At 35.6% G+C, this 24,745-nt stretch overlaps 1 long non-coding RNA gene across 2 annotated transcripts in view; it reads right to left on the reverse strand.

Moving 5' to 3' along the window:
• LOC130855344 (uncharacterized) overlaps positions 1 to 24,745 on the reverse strand; it is a 238,017-nt gene that overhangs the window by 70,522 nt on the left and 142,750 nt on the right. The window contains exon 5 of one of the 2 annotated variants that reach the window (XR_009054304.1): positions 3,821 to 3,948. The exons of the other annotated variant lie outside the window; for it this stretch is intronic. This is a non-coding gene — a long non-coding RNA (uncharacterized LOC130855344). Of the gene's footprint in view, positions 1 to 3,820; positions 3,949 to 24,745 lie in introns of those variants that run through there. 2 annotated transcript variants of the gene reach the window in all.

Here is a 24,745-nt window from a genome sequence, read left to right on the forward strand (position 1 = left end):
ATCAGCTTTTGGACTATGTTTAAAAGAGTAAAAATATCCAGTGTCCAGAAAGATGCAGATAAACAGACGCTCTCCTACAATGCTGATGGAAGCATGAATTGCTACAACATTTTGCAAAGTAATGTGGCAATACCTGTTGCAGTAAGAAACACATATACACCTTGACTTAGCAACTGTACTTTGGGGAATCTATCCTACAGCAGTAAAAGCACTGGAATGAAAACATACATATGCATAAGGGTTATCACTGTAACACTGTAATGTTGTTATACAATATTTTTAGTGGCAAAAAATTAGAATTAATCTCAATGTATACCAATAGCGTAATGACTATAAATTATAGTATCTCCATATTATAGAATATTATGCAGATATAAAAAAGAGTATAGTGCCTATCCATTAACCTGGAAAGATGCTACAATGTACATTTAAGTGATAAAAGAAAACTACAGAATAGCATGTATGGTGTGAAACTATTTTTAAAAACCCTCTGAATGTGCCTTTATGTTTAAATATTTTTGGAAGACTACACACCTGGCTGATAACATGTTACCACAAAAGAGTCAGATGGAGCTTTAGATTTAACCTCTTCATACTCTTCATATGCATGTATTCTAAAATAAAATAAAACATCAAGCATGATTGTCATATGTTACATTTAACTGGGGAATATGCAGAAAAAAATGAATGCCAGAACTGCAGCAATGACTCATGATCATTCTCTAGAAGCAATACTGTAACACAGTAAAATAAGAAGATATTTTCTACGGGCCCACAATAACCCACTTTCTGCATCAAGAGAAAAAGCACCAAGTTGTTTATTTTTATCAGTGACCTACATAAGAGAAAGGAGCCCAGTAAGTCTCTACTTGCCTCCACTGGAGTGCAATTGTTAACTTCCTAGAAGTTGAAAAAGGGTTCAAATTGGCTGTGACAAGTCAGAGAAACAGCATTTTCAAAAATAAAATGAAGTCCAGTATATGTAAGTAGGAAACCATACACAAGAAAACCAAAAACAATAAATTCAATTCAGGTGATATCAACAATCACAGGTGATATCTGAAACCAGAAGTCCAGTCAGCAAGAGTCACAGAGTATAACGAATAAACACAAACCCACCTGGGTAAATCTAGGGAAAAAAAAAAAGAGAGAAGCCAGAAAAGAGAAAAGCTAGCAGAATGCTTGAGAGTGGCTCTGTTTCCTCCACACTCAACACAGTCCAAGCTTCATTCAGCGACACGGATGAAAGATGGCATCTGGAACTACTCAATCTAACCATTAAACATTCAGCTATAGTTATAACCATACACTGTTTAACACGAAGCAGTGTCAATGAATGTGTTTTGAAGGAAGGAGGGGAGGGAAGGGAAGAGAGATAGGGGAAGGTAATTAATTAGAAATAAAGTAATTAAAGAGAATAATGAAAGTCTTCAATAGAAAAATAGCTAATCTTAAATTTGAAGACTATGAACACTAAAAGGAAGAAATTTTAGAGTTTTTGTAGACTAAAAGAACAAATAGATGTATAACACTACAGTTTTCTAGCCAACTTGGTTAGCACCGATATTAGAAATAGAAGAAAAAGATGTCCCAGTCTTAGTAAACCTCCAGAATGTGAGCTTTAGGAGCAAGCTTGAGGGATACCCACTGGACTTTATATTAAGTTTTCTACACAAGTAGACCAAAGACAACATGCTACAAGGAGCAGGGTAAAGAGCAGTCTACATACCAAATAAGAATATCAGTGTATTTCAGATTAGAGCATTCAAAATACTAAGAAGTTGACAGGTAAGAGTCAGGCCCCAGTGGAAGCAAAATTATATTGCTTTCTTTTGTAACCATGCCTGCACGTCTTAACTCCAAAGGATCTCACAAACGAACATAAAATGTTTAAAACGTCTTACTTATATGTAAGGCATTTGCTGCAGCAAAGAGAAAAGAGTGTAGAAAAGAACAAGCTGTGACCAGACAAAAGAAAAATCAAGAGATTTGCAAATGTGTCCACTCTGATTCAAAGGATACTTTCAGTTCTTGTGCCTCAAAACACTCATGAAAAAAACGTATTTTTCCCTAGAAATTTTAAGTGAGGTGATTTTGAGCGAAAATGGTGTGAGGAAGAGGCGGAATAATGGGAAAAGTACTAGAAAAAGAGTCAGGAATTTTGTGTTCTAGTCTTAGCTCTACCTCTGATTCATTGAGGGGCCCTGAAGTTTTCTACAAAATTCTCTGTAACATAAGAGCTGTGAAGTATCCCACTTCAATGCTTCATGTTACTGAAATGTGCTCTGTTTTGCTTTAAATGGAAACTTACTTGTGCTTATAGTTCTGAGTTACCCGTATTTTGCTCCTGAAAATAAGATTATGGTCAAACTTTAGCCAAGTGTTTTTTATTACAAATTCTTATAATATTTTAAATTCTTACCTGGAGCTTCAATGGTCTAGGCCAGTGGTTTAAAAAATTTGTTTTGAGATCATGAAACCATTGGTCAACAGGTTTGTTTCAAAGAAGAGTCATATACAAAATAGAAAATAAAGCTGCTTAGTTGAAGGGGGTGTGAGGGGGTAGGCGGGATGGATGTAGGGGAGGAAGAGCAGAGTTCTGCTCACTCTATTTCCCCACTGTGCTTTTCCAGGGACCCTTGAGGACTGTCACTGAAACCCTAAGAAAATCAATGTTCTGTGACAGCTTATCACAAAGGAGTAATGTAGGCATACATATTTGGAAACAAAGGTCAAGGAACACAACTTTATTTAAACTATTGCAAAACCTCTGTTCTTCAATGGAGAAACTAATACCATTTGACCTTCACTTGGTGTGTATTAATCACAAACACAAATGCAAATGAGGGCACTGAAATGCTACTACAGTCCACTGTTACAAAATAGGTTTCCAGGTCATCCAAAATATGCTCATGTAAAATTTTTTTAGAATACTATCAAAATGAAAATATAAACATAAAACCAAAACTGTATTAGAAAGATGCTAACTAGTAACAGGGAAACATATGAAAGTATAAAACTCACTGGTAAGGGTAAATATATAGTTAAATTCAGAATATTCTAATATTGTAATGGTGGTGGTAATATAATTCTAGTATAAAGTTAAAGGACAAAAGTATTAAAAACAGCTATATCTACAATAATTTGTTAGTGGATATACAATGTAAAAAGTTATAAATTATGACATTAAAAACATAAAATGAAGGACTTCCCTGGTGGCGCAGTGGTTAAGAATTTGCCTACCAATGCAGGGGACATGGGTTCTATCCCTGGTCTGGGAAGATCCCATATGCTATGGAGCAGCTAAGCCCATGCGCCACAACTACTGAAGCCTGTGTGCCTAGAGCCCATGCTCCGCAACAAGAGAAGTCACACCAGTGAGAAACTTGTGTACCGCAAGGAAGAGTAGCCCCTGCTTGCCGCAACTAGAGAAAGCCTGTGTGCAGCAACAAAGACTCAACACAGCCAATAACTAATTCAAACAAAAACAAAACATAAAATGAGGAGGGATAAAAATGCAGAGTTTTTGCGTGCATTTGAAATTAAGTTGTTGTTAAATTAAAACAGACTGTTGTTAATATACTTTTTTTTATGTAAGCCTCATGGTAACCACAAAGTAAAAACCTATAGCAGATACATAAAAGAAAAAGAAAAAGGAATCAAAGTACACCACTACAAAAATAATCACATCACAAAGGAAGGAGAACAAGAGAGGAAGAAAGAGACAGGGAATTACAAAACAAGCAGAAAATAATGAACAAAATTGGAATGTTATGTTCATACCTATAAATAACTAATTTAAATGAAAATGGACTAAATCCTCCAATCAAAAAGAATGGCTGAGGACTTCCCTGGTGGTCCAGCAATTAAGACTCCACGCTCCACTGCAGGGGGCACAGGTTCGATCCCTGGTTGGGGAACTAAGATCCCACGTGCCACAGGGTCCAGCTAAAAAGTAAAAAAAAAAAAAAAAATGAAAAAAAAAAAAAAGAATGGCTGAATGGATAAAAATATAATAACAACAATTTGCTGTCTACAAGAGACTTACCTCAGCTTTCAGGTTTAAAATGAAATGATTGAAAAAAATATTTCATGGAAATGGAATGCAAAAGAAAGAAGAGGTAGCTATACTTATATCAGACAAAATAGACTTTAAGCCAAAGAGAGTAACAAGACACACAAAAAAGGTCATTATGTAATGATAAAGGGGTCAATTCATCAAAAGAATAAAACATTCATTTGTGTTTATGCACCCAACATAGGAGCACCTAAATATATAATGCAAATATTAACAGAAAGGAGAAATAGACCACAATACAATAATAGTAAGAGACTTCCATATCCCACTTTAACACTGGGGAGATCATCCAGAAAGAAAATCAATCAGGAAACACTGAATTTAAACTGTATGTTAGACTAGATGGCTCTTACATTCATCTATAGAACAGTCCATCCAACAACAGTAGAAAACATATTATTCTCAAATATACATATAATATTCTCCAGGACAGATCATATGTTAGGCCTTAATAAATTTAATTTGTTAATAAATTTAGTTAAACATTAATAAACAAGTTTTAATAAATTTACATGATTGAAATCATATGAAGCATCTTTCCTGTTGACATTGGTATGAAACTAGAAATCAATCACAAGTAGAAAACTAGAAAATTCACAAATATGTGGAGATTAAACAACACGCTATTGAATAACCAATGGGTCAAAGAAGAAATCAAAAGAGAGATTTTTAAAAATCTTGGGAAAAATGAAAATGTAAACACAATGCATCAAAACTTATGTGATGCTTAAGCTTTTTTAAGATAAACAAAATAGATAAACCTTTAGCTAGACTTACCAAGGAAAAGAAAAAAAGAGGGCTCAATAAATAAAATCAGCAATGAAAGAGGAACTATTAAAACTGATACCACAGAAATACAAAGGCTTGTGAGCTATGAACAATTATATGCCAACAAATTGTACAACCTAGAAGAAATGGATGAATTCTTAGAAACATACAATCTACTAAGAATGAATTATGAAGAAACAGAAAATCTGAACAGACCAATTACTATTAAAGAGATTGAATCAGTTACTGAAAACCTCTCAACAAAGAAAAGTCCAAGATCAGGTGGCTTCACTAGTGAATTTTACCAAACATTTAAGGAACTACCAATCCTTCTCAAATTCTTCTAAAAAACAGAAGAGAAAAGAATATTTCCAAACTCATTTTACAAGTCTAGCATTACCCAGATACCAGTCAGACAAGGACACTACAAGAAAAACAATTACAGGCCAGTATCCCTGATCAACATAGATGCAAAACATTAGCAAACCTAATTCAACAATAAATTAAATGAATCGTACACCATGATCAATTGGTATTTATTCCAGGGATGCAAAATCCAAAATCAATCAATGTGATACACCACATTAACAAAATGAAGAATGAAAATCACATGATCATCTCAACAGGTGCAGGAAGAGCCCCTGACAAAATTCAACAACCTTTCACAATAAAACCTCTCAACAAACTGGGTATAGAGGGAATGTACCTCAACATAATAAAGGCCATGTATAACAAGCCCACAGCTAACATCATACTCAACGGTGAAAGCTTTTCCTCTAGGATCAGGAACAAGACAAGAATGCCTACTCTCACCACTTTTATTAAACATAGTACTGGAAACCCTATTCACAGGAATTAGGCAAGAAAAAGAAGTAAGAGGAATCCAAATCAGAAAGAAAGACATAAAATTGTCTCCATTTGCAGATGGCATGATATTATATATGGAAAACCATAAAGACTCCACCCAAAAACTTTTAAAACTAATAAACAAATTCAGTAAAGTTGCAAAACACACAAAATCAATATAAAAAATCGTTTGCATTTCTATACGTTAATAACGAACTGTCAGAAAGAGAAATTAAGAAAATCTCAATTACAATTGCTTCAAAAGAATAAAATACCTAGAAATAAATTTAATGGAAGAAGTGAAAGACCTGTACACTGAAAACCATAAGACATTGATGAAAGAAATTGAAGACACAAATAAATGAAAAGATATTCTGTGCTAATGGAAGAATCAATATTGTTAAAATGTCTATACTACTCAAAGCAATCTGCATATTCAATGCAATCCCTATCAAAATTCCAATGGCATTTTTCACAGAAACAGAAAAAAAAAATCCTAAAATTTGTATGGAACTTCAAAAGACTCCTAACAGCCAAAACAATTCTGAGAAAGAAGAACAAAGCTGGAGACACCACACATCCTGATTTTAAACTATATTACAGAGCTATAGTAATCAAAATAGTATGCTATTGGCACAGAAACAGACACACAGATACATGCAACAGAATAGAGAGCCCAGAAATAAACCCATGCATATATTACATATTGTCAGTTAATTTATAACCAAAGAGCCAAGAATATACAATTGGGGAATGGATAGTCTCTTTAGTAAACAGTGTTGGGAAAACTGGATAGTCATGTGCAAAAGAATGAAACTGGACCCCTATTTTATACCAGACAGCAAAATCAACTCAAAATGGTTTAAATACTTGAACATAAGACCTAAAATTATAAAACTCCTGGAAGAAAACATAGGGTACTCCAATACAGAGCTAAAAAAAAAAAAAAGAAAGAAAGAAAACATAGGGGATAAGCTTTTTGACTTTGGTCTTGGCAGTGATTTTTTAGATTTGACACGACAAGCAAAGACAACAAAAGCAAAAGTAAACAAGAGGGACTACATCAAATTAAAAAGCTCCTGTAAAACAAAGGGAACCATCAACCAAATTAAAAGGCAACCTGCAGAATGGAAAAAAATATTTGCAAACCATATATCCAATAATGGGTTAATATCCAAAATATACAAGGAAATCATATAACTCAAGAGCAACAAAACAAATAACCCAACTAAAAATGGTCAAAGGACCTGAATAGACATTTTTCCAAAGAATACATTAGAAATGGCTAACAGGTACATGAAATGGTGCTCAACATCACTAATTCTCAGGGAAATGCACATCAATACCACAATGAGATATCACCTCACACCTTTTAGAATGTTACTGCCAAAAAGACAAGAGATAATAAATGCTGGTGAGGATGTCAGGAAAAGGGATTCCCCCTACACTGGTTGGTGGGAATGTAAATTGGTGCAGCCACTATGGAAAACACTATGGAGATTCCTCAAAAAAACAAAAACAGTTACCATATGATCCAGCAATCCCACTCCTAGGCATATATCCTGACAAAACTATAATCCAAGAAGATACATGCACCCCAATGTTCACTGCAGCACTATTTACAATAGCCAAGACATGGAAGCAACCTAAGTGTCCATCAACAAATGAATGGCAAAAGATGTTATATAAATAACATCTTCTTTATCTATACACACACACAATGGAATTTTACTCAGCAATAAAGAAGAATAAAATAATGCTATTTGCAGCTACATGAATGGACCTAGAGATTATCATACTAAGAAGTAAGCCAGACAGAGAAAGACAAATATCAAATGATATTGTTTTTATGTGGGATCTAAAAAAAAAAAAAAACTTATTCCCAAAACAGAAAGAGACTCACAAACATAGAAAACAAACTTATGACTACCAAAGGGGAAAGGGGGGTGGGGGAGGGATAAATTAGGAAGTTGGGATTAACATATACACACTGCTACGTATGAAATAGGCAACCGACAAAGACCTACTATACAGCATAGGGAACTAATCTCAATATTTTGTAATAACCTATAAAGGAAGAGAACTTGAAGAATATATATATACATATATATATGTATAACAATCACTGTGCTGTACACTTGAAACTAACATAATATTGTAAATCAACTATACTTCAATAAAAAAAAGACAAATACCATATGATATCACTTATATGTGGGATCTAAAATATGACACAAATGAACTTATCTATGAAACAGAAACAGACTCACAGACACAGAGAACAGACTTGTGGTTGTCAAGGCGGGATGGGAGGGCAGGGAGGGATGGATTGGGAGTTTGGGATTAGAAGATGCAAACTATTACATACAGAATGGATAAACAACAGGGTCCTACACAGGGAACTATATTCGATATACTGTGATAAACCACAATGGAAAAGAATATGAAAAAGAATATATATATATATATTCATTTATATATAACTGAATCACTTTGCTGTACAGTAGAAATTAACACAACATTGTAAATTAACTATACTTCAAAAAAAAAAAAAAAGAGTCCCAGTTTCAGCCCAATCCATGCTCCTACTAGCAGCTGGGTCCTTATGACAACCAGAGATTGCTCCTTACCCCACTGGAGGCCTATTTGCATGAGTAGATTTGTAGGAGATTTGTTTGGTGAGGGGAACAGAAAAGAGCTGTATGAAAGTCAAAATACAAGCTATCAAGGCTTGAGGAGTCTCTGAGCCATAAGGAGAGAGAACATCTGAATAAAGAGTTCTTTCACTCAACCAATATTTATGGAATGCTTACTATACAACGGCGACAGGAATACAGCAGTGAAAAAGCCACAGGTTCCTGCCTCTGGTAGAAAGAGAAATAGAACATTATAGATCTTAACAAGTGCTGTGAAAGAAATAAAGCAATTTGGTAAAGGAGGACAATTTTCAGTAGAATGGGAAGAGAAGACCTCCTCAAGGAGGGACATTTTACCAACACGGAAGGATGATAAAGTGGGGACAGGATGAAAAGGAGAAAGATGTGTCCAGGAGGCAGTAAGAACAAAAGCCCTAAAGCAGGAGAAAGCCTGGCACCCAAAACACAGTGAGGCAGTGTGGCTGGAGCCTGCTGAGAGTGGGTGGCACAAGGTGAGGGATCAGCTTCCCTCTAGCACTGCAGGGGTGTGCAATCTATTCTCAGGGTTAAGGGGACCCACTGGTGGATATTTAACAAGGAAGAACCTTGGTTTTATTTAGTTTTCCTATATCTCTCTGCTGTAGAAGGAAGGAGCACAGACAGCAGGGGTGAGAAAAGGGTGGTTAGAATGGAGATTAGAATTCTCTTGCAGTTGTCTAGGAAGGAAACAATGGTGTCCTAGGACCAGGATTGGCAGTGAAATTGGAGACGGTAAATAGTTTGAAACTTTATTTTGGAAACAGAACCTCAGAATTGCTGATAGGTTAGTTGTGGGAGGTAAGGAAAAAGCAGAGTCAAGGATGACTCCTAGGTTTTAGTGTAAGTGATGGGATGCATGGTGGGGGTTTGGATGGGGAAAGGGGGGAGAAGGGGGTATGATATTGGGAGAATAACTCAAGATGCTGACTAATGTTACCTAGACAACAGCAAAGGTTCCCTAATTCCTGAGATCTAGATAGGATGTCCTTGAACCCTCAGCTCTATGGCCTGGGGATAACTAGATCTCACCAAGTTTCTTTTTTTCTCATCGTCTTAGGATTTCATCATGATCCTATGTTTCTGCCTCCTGTGTCCTCATCTCCTACCTCCATTCACCCTATCAATCCTTCAACCATTTTATTTTTCCTCATTTCATTTTTGAAATAGATGTTTGTTTCCTTATTTGGTGCATTTGTCCATAGCAAAATGAATGGCACTGGATTTAATGTTACAAGATTGGCGTACTGATCTCAACAAAGCCCAATTAATTGTAAGGAATTCCTTACTATACCACACTCTGGGGAAAAAAACAAAGGTAATCAAGACAATACAATAACAATTAATACTTTTTAGAAACAGCTTCATAGTTTTTGAAATTGTTTAAATGTTTGTACTTGTCAAAGCCTTGTTATATTTTTTAAATGATTTTATGTTTTCAATGGAGTCCCTGTCACTGAAGTCAGATTGTTCTTAGTACATATAATGTAGAAAAACATCTCTGATGTCACTCTAAACCTAATTATTTTAGAAATGGTACCAAGATCTTTATTTCATGTATTCCTGTGCCAGGGATGGTCACGCTTGTATCAAGGTCTTCATATTACTGTGAACAATTTCTTCCCAATAAAAGCAGTGATTCATGATAGTTCCTGTTGGGGAGCATCTCCTGTTATAATCTCTGCTTTGTCTCATCTGGTGCAGCATCAGCCAGAGGACTAGGAATCAGGACATCCCAGCTTCTCGCAATGGACTTCTGGTGAAAAATATGTGCTTCTATTGATAGTTGCCTGTCTCACCCACAAGTTTACAAAACAAATCCACTCACACTCAGCATTCTCTGAATCTTTACTCACTTTAATGAAGATCTGAGGGCTCAGGGAGACCATAACCAGACTCATAACCTGTTTAAAATCTCTACGAATTTAAAATAAAAGCACGTAAAACTATCTTGGAGGAGATTAAGAATAAATGTGTGCAGTATATCTGGTCTAGTTTACGTTTTACTTTTATTAAAAATTTTTTATTGTACACCTGTAATAGGCCAGAAACTCTAGGTGCTAAGGATAGAGAAGAGTACAAACGGACATAATTCCTACCATCGGGCAGCTCAAGGGTCTCAGGGTCTTTGTTTTATCATTTCTGCTGCAAGAGGAATCAAACATACTCAATTTAGCCTGGGTCATCTATAAGCCTTAAAAAAAAATCAGGAAAGGTCTAACAGAAGCACTATCAATGGTCCTAATTACTTTTACAGCTTTCAAGCAAACTCCAACATTAAATGAGATAATAGGTTAAAGGTCCCCACCCATTCAGTCATCTTGCCCCTTCCTTTGTTTGATGTACATTCAAAGGAAGTCTTACTGTCCTTCTAAATTGGGGTTCTGCAAGGGAGATAAGTCCTAATGCCCAAAGGCATCCATTGGATGAAATGAATGAATTCCTCTCCAATGCATCCAGAAGGGTACTTACTTAAGTACCACTCCTGGGAGATTTGAAAAAACAACCACTCAAATCAATTTCAGTAGAGCTTAGTTCTCTCACACAAACCTCAGCTGAAGTTAAGAAAAGTTGGAGGACAGTATCACTTTCACCTTCTATTTTAAAAAGCAAGGTCAAATTGGGGGAAAGATCTAATTTGGTAAAGGCACAGACCCTAAAACAACAATAAAAAATAAACCAGAAGCCAGAAAGTCTCTGGAGAACTAAGGATTCAAAGAGAAAAGTTAGACTTACTGAAGGTGAGTGCTCTAAGGAAAACAGAACTGTGCAGAGGCCAGGGCGGAGGAAACATCGGTTAGACTAAAATCAAATACAGTGCAATTGAAACCAAAACAAATGCCCCCATTCAAAAAAGAAACAGACCAGAAAAGCTTAGAAAATATTGTGCTTCTCTGTACTCCTCAGGGGGCCCCAAAACATTTGAAATAATCTGCTACGTGCTCACATATCCTACAAACAATGTTCTAATCACACAAAGATAACAAGGCATGCCACAAAAACACTCAAGTCTGAGAAGTTACCCAGATGAGAAAGGTTTATGTCAGAAGTTAATTTAAAATTCTAAAAAGGGCTTAAAATCATTTATTCTAATTGCTCAGTGTCTCTTTCCCAGAACGGAAATGATCTAACTCAAGGACATAAAAACTCATCATGGCCTTTTGCAAAGCTGACAGAGGCATGACAAAAATTAAGTTGTAGAGACGCATTAATACTTCTTAAATAAACGTGTAATTGCTTACCACCATATAGTTTAAGTGCATGTACTAAACATGCAATAATTCATAATACACATCTATCATTACCAGTAAAGTGTATCACAAATCAATTTGAAGCAAGTGTTACAAAAATGAAATTTATATTTAATGCACTATTGTAAATTGCACCAATTGCCAGTGTTAACACTGGCAGCATAAGATGCCAAAAAAGCTTTTAAATGCCTGGAAGGAGGATGCTTTCCAAAACTGTTGGAAAAAGGGAAAAAATAAATTAAAGGAATTGAGAAAAAAAAAGAGGGGAAAAGAAACACCTTTTTCTTGTCACTTAATATTCTGTCGCAAGACCATAAAGGGTACTGAAAAATAAAGAAAACAGATCTTTGGACTCTCAGTCAAGGGCTGAAGAAAGCAGGTTGTCCTTTCTTTCTCTCCTTTGCAATTCATCAGTACAACCAGAAGGTGTGGCTGAGATAAATCACTCCAGCTTTCAGGCACAGCAAGTGGCAACACTCAAGTATATTAGCTCATTTTCAGATGAATTTACAATTCACTTTTAAAACCAACAACAATGAAAGTTGCTCCCTAATAGTATGTCTTCACATGAGCAATTATTGAATTTCACAATTTCCCAAAAAAACATAATTTGCAGTAATGCATCTAATGATCTCCTGTGATCACCCTCTACAAATTTTAAATCCACTCAGGTAAAATTATCTTGGAGGTGATTGAAAGTAAAAATGTCTATTACGTCCTCTTTAATCTGTAATTTTACATTTGATAATAATGCTAAATTATTTCAACACATTTTAAAGGCCAGGACATTGAATTCCTCAAATGTCATTGCCAATAAAGATTTTGGATAGCCAACATATTTATTCTCCTAACATACAAAAGCTGTAAATCAATAAGCCTTCAAAACATGGAAGACCAATTCACCTTTTTCAAGTAATTAAAAATGGTAAAGACTAGGGTTCAAGTTTGGATCCGACTGAGTTCAAAATCTGGCTTCCTAATTTACTAATTTTATGACCCTCACCTCTCCACACTTTAGTTTACTCACCTACAAAAAGGAAAAAAAAATCCTCTGCATAATGCTGTTGTGGGGATTAAAAGAGATCATTTACAAAGTGTTCTGCACAGTTTGTGGCATACAGAGATGAACAAATGATAACTGCAATTGTGAGGAAATGAAGGATGTTTAGAATACCATAATTTGAATACCTACAAATATGACAGCTTATATATACTACCTTGGCTTCTGGAAACCTTTAAGGTGGCTTACAAAGATATTTAAAATACAAAGTTACTAAGTCAAAATGTAAACACAAAAAGAAAGAGTAAAAAAGGTGAAGTTGATTTTTTTTCCTTTTAAAAAGAATTTTATTGAAATATAATTGACATACAATAAATTGCATATATTTAAAGTGTACAATTTGATTTTTTTCTTATTAGTCATCTATTTTATACATATTAATGTATATATGGCAATCCCAATCTCACAATTCATCCCACTCCACCCCACCCCCCACTTTCCCCCCTTATGAGGTTAATTTTAAAAAGGCAAAATGTCAGAAAAGGTGAGCTTCATCAGTGTTATACAGTATGATTCCTAAGATAGAACAGTTACTTAGAAAAATAAATCAATAATTAGGTGACAATAAAACAAGACAGGAAGTTTTTCCAAGTGTCTTTCAAAAGAGGACAACAAAGCATGAAACACATCTTCAACAATATCCTTACAAAAGATAAATTGCACAGACTTTCTCAATACAGACTCCCCATCAAACTGCAGTGACATATTGTTTTATAAAATCAGAAATCCCATACTAAGCTACCAAAAAGCACTTTTTGAATTTGAGAAATTAATAACATAATAGACTTTGTGCTGGGTTTGCAAAGAACTCCCCCAAGGCACTATTCCTGCATAAAGCAGAAATCTATAATGGATGTCACCTCATCAAACAAGCCCATCACCCACTGCACCGATCTTTCTGGAAGAAGCTATTTGTGGAGAAAGGAGAAAGCAAGTACTTTTGCCATTAAATAGCTTAAATGAATGGTGATATCTCTTTAAGGGAGGCAAGTATCATACCCGAGATCATAGCTGTAAGAACTCTGTAGAATTTAAGCTTTATCGCTTCACCATGGTTGCTAAACTGTTTTCTCTTAGGAAGTAATATCAAAACTCTGAAAATGAAAGGGGCAACAAATTAGGAAGACTGCATTCCACATCACTGCTGGTCTGCAAAGGAGGAAAGAGGAGAAGGGGAAGAAAGGGAGAATCCTCAGGAGTAGGTATTGAAATAATTAGTCCTCAGGGTCAGGTAATTCCCAGCCAAAGTTATGCTGATGCCAAAGAAAAAAGAAACGTAGAGATACCTCATAGAAAAAGAATAAGAATAATATCTGACCTTTATTGAGTGCTAACTGAGTGCTTTAAGCTAAGTATCCCATTTCAAGCTCATAACAACCTTATGAGGGAGGTACTATTATTATTATATTTTTGCCAATAAGAAACAAAAGTCAAATCTTTTGCCAGCACTTCCACACAGCTTGCAAATGGCAGAGCCAGGAGTGAAAGGTAGGCATTCTAACACCAAATCTCTCTCATAAAGTTCCACATCAAATGAAAACTTCACTCACACAAGTGATCCAGTGTCTCACCATCTAAGTGAGCTTTGAACTTTAAAAGAGCTAACCTTTAGATGCCTGCCCCACCACTAAGGGAAAGCACTGAGGTCATTGTAAATAAGAAACTACAATTATTCATATCTATCCACAAAATATGACATTTATAAAGTTCTTAATCACTGGGCTAGCAACCCAAAAGTTCACTCTTTAAATTTAAGGGCACTTTAGATACCATGTAAAATGTTAAGCAAAAGCCTATCATCAATTTTAGAGAATAGATTGCTTTGCTCTTAAAGGCTGCAAAATCCTCTTTGTTAAATAACAGACTGAGAATAATCTGCATAGAACCAGAGCCTGATTTGGTAAGATATGGACAGTTGCAATGCACATAAACTGTCACATCTTTGCCCCCAGTGTGACATTTTGTTCTAAGAATGGGGATAGTCTTTTAAAAATTTAATCAAGGGGGAAAAGACATTAACTACCTAAGACTAGTCATCAAAGTCAATTGATGTCCTATTCAAACATCAAAGGACAGGGTAAACAAGGTGATAGGACATAAAATAAAATAAGATTAAGATAACTTTACCAATATCTTCAGTACACATTATTACGCATTAATAGCTGCTGTAACCCTCAGTTCTGTGAAACAATTTGCATTGTTTTGTTACCACTCTTATAACTTGTCTAACATTTATATGAGATTAACATGTTTACTGTTGCAATTAAGAAATACAAGTATGAACTACTCTCATTTTGCTCATTAAGCAAATAACCATGTATGACACTCCTCCTATAAAGGTACCAGACAATTCCTATAGGATAAGAAATAAGGAAGAAAGTAAGGTCTCTACCCTTACAGAGTTTACACATTTATATAAAAAATTTGAAAGTTTTAATGAATTACGGTTAAATCTGAGTCAATTGTATAGTTGGGTATATATTTGAAGATATTTAAAATTAAAGGGCATTAAAAAGGAAAATGAATTAAAAAATTTAAAGATTTGGGATTAGATATTTAAAGCAAAAAAACTGACTATGGTCTCCTTTAAGTTAATAATAAGTTTTAATGGCATTAATTAGCTCTATCTTAACAAAAAATTTTAGGAAATGGAGAGAGTTTGGTCTGAGCACACACAAGGACAACCTTGATAATCAGGATGATTACATTTTGGTGAGAAACTTAATACCTTCCCAGATCTAAAATTCTGAGAAATCAATCAACCAACCAAATAAATATTGCCTGTCTTATTGAAAGAATCAACTAAAATTATTCACGGAAAGAGGAGGCAGCTGAATAGAACCACAGGCCTTCATACTTTGAAGAGAAGAGAATAAAAAAGACCTTGAAATAGGCAAAGCAGAGGAGGAAAAATAAGCAAACAATTTTAAGAAAAGACAGGCCATTTTTTAATGTTAGCAAACCTTAAATAAGATTTTTAATGTATAAGAATTCACAAAATCATCTCTCAATTCTCCCTATTGGGGAGTTAAACAGGTGTATTCGCGTAATAATTTAGAAGGTACTTCCATTATGTTGAATTTGCTACTAAAACTATTTTGTAATCTGTGAGCACATATCAACATTCAGGGATCCCCAGTGAGAAGGCAAACTTGGAATAAACCAACAACTGTCTAACTAATCCACCAAGTAAACAATCCTCAAGATAGCCCAGAGTTGACTTTTCCATCATGCTGAACTTCAATTTGGAAATAGCTACTTAAAATATAAACCTTAAACTCATGCCAAAAATGTAAAGGTGTCAGAAGTTTGATTTCTGAATTCCCCAGCATTACTTTAACAGTAAAAACCAACAAGCCTTTAGGAGGAAAGTCTTTTGTTAGAAATTAATAATGTGTTCATTACGCCCACCATATGGTTAGTAAAAAAAAAAAATAGAGAACTGGCCTAAGGGTCAGAATAAAGAATGATGAACAATCTCTTAAACTCTACGCTACTCTGCCTCCTGACTTCATAGAGATGTTGTAAGAACATGCTAAAATAATGAATATGAGTGTTTCTTATAAAGTTATTCAAATTCAAGGATCTATTATTATAAGCCTAATATATGTATCCTAAGAATTTCCAAATGGCATAGTAAGGAAAATAGAATATATCAATGAGATAGTAGATGCCACTTCAATAGGTCAAAACCTAGATTATAGTAACAAACAGCTCCGTTAGTTCAGTTAATTCACAGTAAGCAAGTACAGAGCACCTACTATATGCTGGGCATTGTGCTAGGCTCTGAGGATGAAAAAATTAATAAGAATGGCCCCTGCCATCTGGAACTCACAATTGCACCACTAACTACAAATGTACATTATCTTATAAATAATGAAAATGGTAACACTGTCTGGAGAGTTAATTTATTTGACCTCACAGGTACAAGAACATTTATTGAAGCGGACACAAAATTAAAATGGAAAATTGACCCTGCTATCTGAATATCCATTAAAAACCCACATAACAAATTCCACTTCCATAGGTCTGTAAGCTCAACTAAAACAGACAACACTCCCCCCACCCAAAACAAAAAACAACAAACCCAGTAAACTCTTGCTTCAAGGTTTGTACAGGCATCTTATTTCTTCAGTTGATATGTGGAGATGGAATCTGAGAGTCAACTCTCTACCCCCCATTAAAGGGGCTCCATTCTTGTTTTCTCAGATACATGGGTACAATAGAACCAACCCTGGCCTCAGGTAGTTTTGATTTGAATAACAGGTTTCAAACAAGGTGGACTTGACCTTAACTGGGATTTATCTAACTGAAATATTGCCAGTACCATTTTATTATTTTTATTAAAAAGAAATTTAAAAATGCAAAATGCTCTTGGGGTTTGGGAATTCAATCCAAGGAAGAACTCTGGGTTCCAGAGTTGAGTTATAAAGGAAAAATGAAAGTACATTAGCTTTTCAAAATTGCTGAAACTCAGGAAGGAAAAGTTCTCATCATGTTACAAAAAAGTTATTAAGCATTATTCTCCCAAGTTTGCAGCAAAACCTTTCCTCTACTTCTGACAAGAAAAACACAACCTAGGGTTCGTCTGAAGCTAAAAAGGGTAGTTTCTCAAAACTTACGTTTTTGCTTTTGTGATTTTTTCCTAACTAAATTGAAACTGACCAATGAGATTTTGAAAGGACCCATTATTCAACAGTATCGTATAATCATACAAGTTCTCCTCAATCACTGAAATAGCTTAAATACTTAGAAATTATGACTAAAACCATTTGAAGCCCTGCCAACCTAAAAAGACACAATTCTGCAGTGGGAAAAGAAAATTAGAGTGCTTAATTGCAAAAGGAAGAAAAGAAATATTCTGACTGAAAGAATGAACTAAATTTAGATTAGAATTATATTTATCTTTTTGTCACAATACTAAAACCATTTGGTTTAATTGGTGTGTGCTGGGGAGGGGGCAGTGTGGAGAAGAGGATGGAGGGATGAAACATCTTATTAGAATAGTCCCTTCTTATGTCCTTTCTTTCCCTCCAAGGAGTGTCCCTGGGAAAACTGCGTTGACAGCCCATGTCTGCCTAACCACGCAAGCACACACACATTTTCCTATCCTGGAAATCTGTGCCTCTAAGAGAACTAATAACATGATCCCTTTCCACTTACACTTCAATTGAACTTGCAGATGAAATTTGCAGACTAGGATGATCAATTGTATTTCTTGGCTTGATTCAACCTCAGAGCTTCACCTCCAAAATGCTGACTATGAATACTTGCTGAAACTAATCTGAGCCTTTCTTTAAGCAACTTCCATCCTGATCAAGTTGCCTTTTTTTGTTTTGTTTTGTTTTTCACCAAAATGAATATAAGCTCAGTTCTAGGCGGAGTTAGTCCCTATGATTGTTACAAACCACTTATCAACAAGAGTGAAACCATGAAAGGATTAGATCCTGATGACTCTGTCCTTTTTAATAGTTAAAGCAGCTAGCCTCAAAAACAAAAACAAATATTTACTATGTACCTATTCTGTACCACGCACTGTGCTACATACTAAGTACTCAAGTCAAATAAAATATAACTGCTCCCCCAAGGGGCACATCATTTATTCAACAAATTAATGTGCTAAAGATTATTCTATATGGTAGGGATACAAAAGTGAACATCATATTCCACTAAGCATTTTGGCCTTAACTCAGAGTGAACGGGAAGCCGTTGGAAGGTTTTGAGTAGACGAGTGACTTGATTTAACTTATAAATATTTTAGCAGATACATATATCTGCTTTAATTGGTGAGGAGGCTATTTCGGTATTCCAGGCAAGAGATGATGGGGAGACTTCCCTGGTGGCGTGGTGGTTAAGAATCCACCTGTCAATGCAGAGGACACAGATTCCAGACCTGGTCCAGGAAGATCCCACATGCCTTGGAGAAACTAAGCCCATGCACCACAACTACTGAGCCTGTGCTCTAGAGCCACAACTACTGAGCCTGAGTGCCACAACTACTGAAGCCCGAGTGCCTAGAGCCCGTGCTCTGCAACAAGAGAAGCCACCGAATGAGAAGTCCACACACCACAACAAAGAGTAACCCCTGCTCGCTGCAACCAGAGAAAGGCCATGCATAGCAATGAAGACCTAATGCAGCCAAAAATAAATAAACATACATATATACATACATACATAAATTTATTTTTAAAAAGAGAGAGAGAGATAGTAGGGAATGGACTAGGGCTGTAGCAGGGGAAATGGCGAAAGGAAACCTCAGTTAGAGATTTCCAATTATATGCAAGAGAAAATCACTCAACCAAAAAAAGAAAGAAAAGCAAATTAAACAGAATATTGGGGAATCTCCTGAAATTGACAGGGAATCTGGAGAACCAGACTTGAGAACGCAACAGGAACGAGACTAGGGAGTTACCTAACCATCAGAGCAATGCCTCTGGAGTGCATAAGCTTCAACTGTTGCTTTTGACTTTGCACCACTTCCCTCAAGATTCAAATAATCAGGCGACTTCAGCTTTTGAAGCTTCAGTCACATGCCCATTTCTTGGCACACACCTAGCAGTAGAGACTAAGAACCAAGGGCTTCCCTAGTGGGGGTCCAAGGTGACTTGATTTACTACCATCAGACCCAAACTCCCAAGACTATATTACATGGAAGAGAGACAACAGTCCAAAAGGAAATGGGGATGCTATTAGGAAGGAAGAATGAACACTAGGAAGCCTAGCCTAGGATGCAATTTATGTCTGACAGATTAAAGCAGAATTATAGACAAAAAGCTCAGAATAAAAGTGATCTCATAAATTGACACATACTTTTCAGTAAAAAGGTATTAATGGTATCCAATTATTATTTTACTCTTTCTATGTATAAATATAATGCTGGTACTAAACAGACTACAGTGGAGATTAGTTTATTTAGCTGTCAAGTGGTCACACAAAGGTTTTTGCTTAAAAGGCCCTAAATGTCTAGATAAACAATTTTGAAAAAAAATTTAATTTTTTAAACCAAATAATACATAACACATGTACACCTTCCCCTCAGAAGAATCAAAGTATATTTAAATCAGTATATTTGAATTTGAATTATGGGATAACTTTGTGAATTACTGACTATAAACATAAAGGTCCAAATATGTCATTTTTTTTAAAGATTTAGTTTATTTATTTATTTATTTGGTCCGCGGAGCAACTAAGCCTGTGTGCCACAACTACTGAGCCTGCACTCTAGAGCCCGTGCTCCACAACAAGAGAAGCCACAGCAATGAGAAGCCCGCACACGGCAATGAAGAGTAGCCCTCGCTCACTGCAACTAGAGAAAGCCCATGCACAGCAACAAAGACCCAATGCAGACAATAAATGAATTAATTAATTAAAAAATAAAATAAAATAATATATTTGGGCCTGTAATCTAAATATGTAAAATCTTACAGATCATATCTCCAGGGGACAAGCTGGTGATATGAGACTTTAGACACCCTAAAGGGACAGCTGATGATCCAATCTAGTCAACACTGCCATGTCAAAAAGCAGATCCAGAGATACCACTCTTTCCGATTTTTCAAAAGAAGCTGAGGTTCCAGATTTTTATATGAAACCTCTAGATTTTTAAATGCTGGAAATTTTAGTTTGGGTTTTTGAGGTTTGGGGTTTGTTTGTTTTCTTTCATTTTTCAGTTTTTGAATACTCTATAGGTCAAATAAAAACCTAAATGTGAACTCTGTTCTCCATTCCTTCAATGTGTGATCAGACCTCAACAGAGATGAGCAGGTGCCTAGATTTCTTTTTTCTGTTTCCAAAAATAACACAATCTTTTCCTTGCTTCATGTGAACCAGATGATGACTATGGCAAAGACATGGATTCCCTAAGAATTCCCTTCATATTCCAGCTGCAACCAAAATGATCAATGCTTTTAGAACAATTTCAAAATGACATGTTCAATGAAGATTTGGAAGTACCCTGACTTGCTGCTCCCTGGGTAATGTCCAGAACCAGAAAGGGAGCTTGCGGAATGGCTTTAGGGTGAGACAGCCATGTTGACTGGGGTGGATGCGGAAGAACACAGGTCATCCAAAAGAGGAACTCGAGCAATAAAGCAACTGAATCTAAGGAAAAAAATATGCTGAAATAGGACCTCAGGCGGGGAAAGCCACAATAGAAAGGAGGCCCTTCCAAATTTCTCAACCCCAGCTTTCTTCCTCAGCCCAGCTCTCTAGCTCTTTTAGCTGCATGGATTGGCTTCCTTAAGTCAACTGAGCATCATGAATATCAGGCCTCGTGCAAGACACAAGGGACAAAAAATATACATGTATGAATTTCTAAAAGAAATTGCTTGAGAAGAAATTGTTATGGAATGTGCTCAGAGAATTGGTTAGTCAGTAGAGATTTATGTAAATATTTTTGAAAGTATTCATAAGTGACCTAATCCACACAAGCAGGCCTCCTTTTGCATTTTTCCCTCAGAACAGTGGAAGCTTTATTCACCAACTACGTGAAAGAAACATATTTTTTCACCCCGTGGTTAAGGATCTGTAGAATCATTTCCTTTCTACAATGCAAACTTGGTACATGACTTACCCACTTACTTCAGGTGGATGACAAACCACAATCATGAGAGGGAACTATAGGGCACTGGTCTGAGAAAGTGCTTTTCATCCTCTCAAAACATTCACAAACATTAACCAATTAGTGGGTGACTGAAGTCAGCCTTTTTTTAAAAAAAAACAAATGAGAAAACTGAAGGTATTTAAAAGCTTTCCCTACAAAGGGATTCAGTGTCTGAGTCTGAATTAGAACTTGGACCTTCCTAACATTAGCAGTTCAGAGATTCAACTCATGTAAACATTTGAAAGGTCAGCTGTTCATCAAATACTTTTCCAACTACAGCAAACGTATCCTTATTAAGTTTCTTTTGCAAAAGTTCCAAGGTGCTGAACACTCATCCATTGCCACCAATAATTAACAATCCAAAACAACTTAAACACAGAGAATTTTTTGTTGGCATTCTGAAACTTCAGACTATCTTAGGAACAGAGTATGTGGGAGTGGTTATGGGCAAAAGGCAGGCTAGGAAAAAAAAGACATCAGGCTGAAAAGTTTTCCTGAGACTGGTCCTTCAAACAGGTTTGCAGCAAGAAGAAGAGTGTTTGTTCTCTTCAAATAAGAACTTTGTGCTTCCTGGAAATGGGCAAAAAAAGGAAAAACCAAGCAAAACAATATCACTTGACCTAATATTTAGAAAATTCAACAAAACTCAGAGTTACAAGTACAGTCATCCTTATTCGAGCTAGTTAACTTTGATTCAAACATATCTATCCACCCAAAGTTTAAAGATTTCAAAAAATTACTGTGAGATATTTCCTTCTCATTTTTTCTACACATCCCACAAAAAAATCACAAGCCTAATTCAACAATACCATGTATTGCGGACCTTGAAAACTGAATAGTTACCAACTTTAAAAGGTTTCCCTGAGTCTCACACCCACATACTCTCTTATACTAGTTTCTACCTGGCCATCTTAACCTGACATGGTTACATGATGAGCTATGTGGAATATCAGTAAGAAGAGAGGACTCTAGTGAAAGCATTTCTATAGAAAGGATTTCAATCTCTATGTCAGACTCAAAATTAACTTGAAATGATAGTAGATCTAAATGTAAAAATCTATTAAACTTCTAGAAGAAAAATCCTTGTGTCACTGAATTAGGAAAAGATATTTTAAACAAGACACAAAAAGTGCAAAATAGAAAAAAATGGATAAAATGAAATTAATCAAAAATTTAAATGTTTGCTCCTCAAAGGACACAATTAGGAAAATGAAAATGCAAGCCACAGATTGTGAGAAGATATTTGCAAACCATGTATTTAACAAAAGGTTATATAATTTTTTAAACTTTTTATTTTATATTGCTGTGTAACCAATTAACAATGTTGTGATAGTTTCAGGTGCACAGCAAAGGGACTCAGTGCTACATACACATGTATTGAGTATTTTTTCTTTAGAAAACACACTTACAAATCGATAAGAAAAAGATAATCCAATTTTTTAAATGAATGAAAGATTTGAACAATCACAGAAGACACTCAAATGGCCAATAGGCCAAGAAAAGATGTTCAACATCACTAGTCATCAAGAAAATGCAAATTAAAACCACAATGAGCTACTATTAAACAGCCACCAGAATAGCTAAAGTTAATGAGACGGACAATACCAAATGTTGTCAAGGACAGAGTCAACCAGAACTCTAGTACATTGCCGGGGGGGATACAAAAGAGTATAGCTACTTGGAAAACAGTGTGGCAGTATCTTATAAAGTTAAACATATTTATCATATGACCCAGCACACCCACTCCTATGTGTTCACTCAAGAGAAATGAAAGCATATTTCCACACAGACTTATACATGAATGTTCATAGCAGCATTATTCATAATAGCCCAAAACTGGAAACAACACAAATGTTCATCAACTAGCAAATGGATAAATAAATCATGGTATATCTACAATATAAAACACTACATATCAATAAGAAAGAAAAACTACTGATAAAAATAACACAGATAAATCTCAAAAGCTTTAGGATAAGCAAAACTATCCAGGTACAACAGACTACCATATTGTATGATTCCACTTATGTGACATTCTGGAAGAGGTAAACTACAGTGACAGAAAGCAGATCAATGGTTGCCTGGACCTAGGAGTCAGAGGAGAGGATCGACCTACAAAGGGGCACAAGGGTCCTTTCTAGGATAATGGAATTTTTCCATATCTTGATTGTGTGGAGGTTTTGCAGCTACTTATAATTGCCAAAGTTCATCAGATTGTACACTTAAATGAGCAAGTTTATTATATGTATGTTATATTTCAATAAAGCTAAAAAAGAAAACTCAGTGTCAGAAAGTCTGTATTTATTCCTGCTATTTGACAAAATCTTGCTCTTTGAAATAATCTGAATACTTACCATCACATTCATAATAGATTTGAGGTTTCCTTTCAAAAGGAACCCACTAACCATTTTATATTTATTTGTTTTGATATTGTTTCAAGAATACCAGAAAACTGAGCAATAATTTGACTTGCTCCTTTTTCATCTTCAGAACACCATCTTTCTGAAGAGGAAAGACCTCACCTAAAGTCAATATATTCACTGTGTAATGCAATTCAACAAGCATTCATTTAGGGTCTGCTAAGTTTTGAATTCTGGAACCAGACTGCCCAGGTTCACACTACACGTCTACCGTTTAGCAATGTGACCTTAGACAAGTTACTTAACCCCCCTGTGTTTCAGTTTCTCATCTACAAAATGGAGATAATAGCAGCATCTTCCTCATAGGCTTGTTCTCAGGATTACATGAGTTAATCCATTAAAGGTGCTTAGAACAGTATGTAGCACATAAACACGCTGCCATAACTATTACTACGTGCAAGGTGCTAAAATTACAAAGAGGGATAAGACAGAGTTTGTTTTTGTTGTTCCTGTTTTCTTGTCTTGATGAGCTCATAGTTCAGTGGAAAGACAGAGAACTAATAACACATGACAAAAAGGAACACAAAGAGAAATGTTCAAGTAATGTGAGAATGTGGATGTGTTGAGCAATTCATGGTGGAAGTAAGGGGAGCTCTTAAAGGAATGCTACAGCAAATAAGTTTTGGAAGAAAAAAGGGAGTTCTCTAGACCAAAAAAAAAAAAAAGGACAAACAGTAGTTATGAACAAGCACTGAGGTCTGCTAAATGCTACGCACTGTGGTGCTGTAAATTTTACACAGGCCATTTCTCTTATAATTGTTGAATAACTCCATAACACAGGTACTACAGTACGGATTTTACATGAGGAAAATGAGTGTCAGAGATTGTGATCACTTGCGCAAGGTCACCAAATTAGCACATGCCTTAAGCTAAAATCCAAACACAGCTTTTCAGACTCTGAAACCTGCTCAGAGAAAAGAACACAGCAAAGACTAAAGTGTTGAAGAACATAGAGTTTTAGGAAAGAGCAAAGACATCAGTGTGACACCGATAAAGAACACAGATAAAGCTAGGAAGCTGAGTGCTTGGGGGTCCTGCAACAAGTTAT

Source organism: Hippopotamus amphibius, chromosome 1, assembly GCF_030028045.1.
Source record: "Hippopotamus amphibius kiboko isolate mHipAmp2 chromosome 1, mHipAmp2.hap2, whole genome shotgun sequence".
Lineage (NCBI taxonomy): Eukaryota > Metazoa > Chordata > Mammalia > Artiodactyla > Hippopotamidae > Hippopotamus > Hippopotamus amphibius.